Source organism: Dendroctonus ponderosae, unplaced genomic scaffold (assembly GCF_020466585.1).
Source record: "Dendroctonus ponderosae isolate FM_Combo_2020 unplaced genomic scaffold, Dpon_F_20191213v2 Dpon_F_20191213_7, whole genome shotgun sequence".
In the NCBI taxonomy this organism is placed as follows: domain Eukaryota; kingdom Metazoa; phylum Arthropoda; class Insecta; order Coleoptera; family Curculionidae; genus Dendroctonus; species Dendroctonus ponderosae.
Window position 1 is genome coordinate 11,975,859 of NW_026018916.1, and position 4,698 is coordinate 11,980,556.

At 28.7% G+C, this 4,698-nt stretch overlaps 1 protein-coding gene across 1 annotated transcript in view; it reads right to left on the reverse strand.

The window, feature by feature from the left end:
• Positions 1–4,287, reverse strand: part of LOC125505133 — a 48,962-nt gene extending 44,675 nt beyond the window's left edge. The window contains exon 1 of the mRNA XM_048668294.1: positions 4,016–4,287. The gene's annotated coding sequence lies outside the window, so the exon portion shown is untranslated. The remainder of the gene's footprint in view (positions 1–4,015) is intronic.
• Positions 4,288–4,698: the final 411 nt, after the last annotated feature.

Sequence of the window (4,698 nt, forward strand, 5' to 3'; positions counted from 1 at the left end):
AAAGTAATCAAGAACTATCACCTAGAGGGTATCCTGCGACACACTTAGGCTCAAGCTGTAAGAGAAAATTCCAATTAGTAGAGAAATTAATTTAACTTAAGGGAATTTTTCAAATTAATTTCTCTACTAATTGGAATTTTCTCTTACAGCTTGAGTTTAAGTGTGTCGCAGGATACCTTCTAGGTGATAGTTCTTGATTACTTTTTGATAAATAATTCGTTCTTATTGCGAAATAGGAGCACTATTTATCAATCTGTAATAAAAGACGTGAGGAAATTCTGTTTTTTTTAAGGCAAAAATTTTTGAGGCGAAATACCCAAAAAGAAGTTTGTAAAAAAACTAATTTTATTTGTTTTAAATTACGGTTAAATAATTATAATGTTGCCTTGTGTTCCTTATACTTGATTTTATCGTGCTGTTTCCTTTCTTTTCTCTTTTATTTACATTGATGACCAAGTTAATATCTTCGATTGACGATTAATTCTTCTATAACTAATGTTGGTAAATAAGAAGTCGGTTAAAGTCCACTATAATTTATACCCAAAGAATTAAATATGCATAACTTACCAATTACCATCACGGTCACATTATGGAATCTGTTCAATTTGATTTCAATAGTTTCTCTGTGATGTTTCTCAAATTTAAAATAAATATTTATTTACATGATTTTTTACTCATATTATGTATAAACTTATATGCAAATTCTGTAAAAACTATTAGTTCCTAATATTTGTAGGAAGTCAATTTGAAAACTTGGAACGAAAAGTACAATTAAACTAATAAACAATTAAATTAAAAACTATTGGTTTATTATCTGCACAACTTAGTTACTCAAAATTTCTGAAAACGTTTTACGTTTTACTATTTATTATTCCGCCGATAACTGAATTATTAAAATTCTTTTATACAGTCAAAAATAGGTCTTATTTTTATCAGGAAAGCAAAAAGCAATCCGGAATTTTCTACTTCACTATTATATCGAATTAATTTGTTACTAATACTTGTGTCTTTAAATGTTGCTTAAAAAATACAAATTGGCCCACAGTGGATTAGTTTCGTAAATTTGGAAAAAATATAAAACCCAACTTATTAAGTTACTCTACCTTTGACCCTTTATATCCCCCACATTTCGCCTCTCAAAAACCAATAAAAACTAAACCGCAAAAATTCTTCTATTTTTCTGCATATTTTTATAGTGGAATCAACCTTTTTAACTTCCCAGCATTATAAATCAACACTTTTAAATAATTCACAATACACGTTTTATAAAAGTTGTTAAAACATAATTTAAAAAGTATACCGGCAAATAATTGAAATTATCTTTGTATTGTCCGATCTTGTGCACGACGGAATACGAAAGCATTAAAACACGCCCTGACACCGTATTATTTTTCTCTCAATGTCTTTTAAATCCTCACTTTATTGTTGTCTGTATCTTCTCTTATTATAACAGAAAGACTTCTTTGCCACCGTAAAACTTTTTCTTTTCATTGAAGAGAAAATTCCTTTATTCAATTTACCCGTTTTTACTGCCGCTAATTTTGCTGGTATGCTCCAATAACGACGAAAATTGTTTCCTTAATTTTTTCGCTTTACATGGATTTTAAGTCGGCGAAATAAAATTTTCTTTGTTAAGTCAAGCAAAACAAACAAAGCGAACTAATCGGTTTTATTTTATTTCGACAAAAAATATTGGTTTGCTTTCGTTCTAAAATCGACAGATTTTAAACCGTTATATTTAGATAGGGTGTTTTGAATGTGTGAAATTTGTCACTATTGCCTACATGTTATTAGACAGTTTAGAATCTATTAGATCATTCATTATGGAATGAATAAACTAGTTGAAAATGAATGAAGATGATGGATGAATATTCGCCATAATCGTCTTGTTTGCGAAGGATTACGTCAATGCAGGCGGAACTCTAATCAATGTGCATTCAAAACCTTCACAAATATTAGGTGAGACTATATCAACATTTTGTAAACCTACACATTTAACCTTTGACAGGAATAAAAACCCGTTAAAATTTACTTGCATCTAACAAAACATTCTAAACTTTTTCTCTAAACCAAGAGAAAATGGAAATATAAAGATTCTTGCTGATAAAGGTGATGGAAACTTTAGTGTTGATTGTTATTACAATCCAGCATTAAAGACTTCCGTTTAATAGTAGTTATTCAAAAATTAACAAAAACCTTATAAAACGATCCAAAAACCAACAAAATGCAAAGGATTTCTCTGCCTTTAACAGTAACGAGCATAAATTCACCAACTTTGCGCCATTACAATTTTTTTATGCAGGCCGATTTGGAACAATTTTGCTCAAGTTTACAAGTAGCATATTTAAATTCAAGGACCACAAAAGGGTGAAAAACACCATTACTAGAAGAACTATAGTGGCTAAAAGATTAAAATACTATTCATTAAAATTCCAGAAGACACATTTTTGCTTATAACAGTCTTATGATATCGAGAAGAAATTTTTTTAAATTAATTTTCAGTTGGTAAGTTTATTTACAAAAGTATTAGTTAATAAACCTTTAATTTTGAAAATAGAAGCAAACTCGAGAAGAAATTTACAAATTAACTCAATACTAATTATGTGAGAAATAAACTTAGATATCTGCAAAATATCAAAGCCTTTTTGAAAATCTAATAGAAAATGTGAATAGACCACATTAAAATAACGAAATTACCAAATTTTCCGTGGAAAATACAAAATACTTTGAAACACATACATGAAAAAAACCGATTCTTGGAAGTCTATATAAAATATCTGGAAAGATCCAGTAAAAAGTATAGTCAAAAAATCAATACTAAATATCTTTATTCTAGAGCTGGATTATTCTTTCGTTCATATATGGTTTAACTCATTTAATCATTATCACTTAATCAATATCAGACTTTAATTTAAAACACAAAATTAATAAACTCACAAAAACAAAGCCTTATCATAAAATGGAGATACAAAAATTGTAGTACAGAAAATTATAACAAAATGGTACACAGAAAAATAAATAGTAGATACATAGAGAAAGATGAGACCATTATCTAAAAGAATTAAACATAGCAATGAATTTAGCAAATACTTGAACTTTTTTATTCCCTATATTTTGACTGGCACTGCTGAATGTATTCACGTGAGAAAGAAGAATGATTGTTTTTTGATGTATTTTAAATCAAATTTAAATCACTTTTAGAATTGTGATTTCTTGATTGACTTGATGATCAACTAGCTATAATATTGCAGCCTAAGCAGATAAAATCGTGGATAAAAAAATAAACTATCAACTATTCAGTATAATACAGAACATTTTTTTCATAAATAATGCACGATAATTGTTATTTTCACTGTTTATTTTTTAGGGCGCTCTATAACTAATTCGTGATAATAAGGTATTGACATTTTAGTATTAATAATTAAACTACCGTTTATTAAATATTCTAAACTAAATTGTATAGATTTTGTGCTTTACCTATAAGCTCTATTTTTAGTTGAGTACATAATTGATAAAAATTGTTTTCAGCTCATAACGCTCTAAATAATAGCAAATTTGAAGTTGATGTAGTATTTTACATAAATTACTAAAAAATATTTAATAAACAGTTTTGAGATCACCCGAAAGTTGGTTGAAATGTTATGAGAGGTAGTAGAGTAAATTAAGTATAGATACATTTTGGCAGTTACCATATTTTGAAATTGAGTTTTCTCAATTAGGTTTCAATATTCATCGGTAAAATCTATTGCTGAAAATATGCTTTGATAGTATTAAATAATTGATTTTATATAAGATTGCGGTATTGTCAAATTCAGGTAAGTTTTTCTGGCTCTCAAGCCTCGAACAGCTCTTATTTTTTATGTTATCTTAATCTTAAACACTTGGTTTAAATGTACTTTTCTAATAATGAACTGACATAGTGTTAACAAAAATCCAATATCAGTAATAAACTATTGTTAAATTTAAAAAATATGTAAAATTGATTACGTAAAGCTTTAAATAATAGTCAACTTACACTTTCCTCATTACTGGCACCCATTGATAAAAATCTGCTTCTTTCCGAAACATTAGAAGCGAAAGAGCCGACAAATGTTCATAAGAATCGAGTTCATGTTGAATGAAATTTCGAGGTGATAAATTAAAAAATGTATTCAACAACGATCAAATAATTTGGAAAATGCAACGCTGAATAATTATCGCAAATGATTAAATTTAGCAAACAAACTCTTTTGCGCAAAAAAACTTGTAGGACGCTTCCCACGATCCAGACAGTGGAAAATTCGAAACTTTGAGCGCGGATCGACAACAAGTGAGATGCGAAGCGCTTTTCCATGGTCCTGATTTTGAATCCAGGCACGTGAGGCATGGATAACGCTTGCGCCATAATAGATAACTCTTCTTCATAGAGAACAAGTTATTTTTTATAAGTTTGTGTATTTTTTATATGTATTTATTCTTAGAATTCAGTTTCTTGAGACAAAGTGTGCAATATTATCCTGGGTGTCCCGTAAGCACATGAACAAAAGGGTATTGCGATATTCCTCGGACCAAAAGAAGACGATCTGACCTAACTTTTATTGAAAAAAAATGTTTGGCTCATCTGCTATTGATGGTCAAAATCCTTCAAAAATGTATCTTTTTTGAAATATCGGGAGAATTTTATCGGAAAGAAACTCGCTGTGAATTTGTTCTTATGTA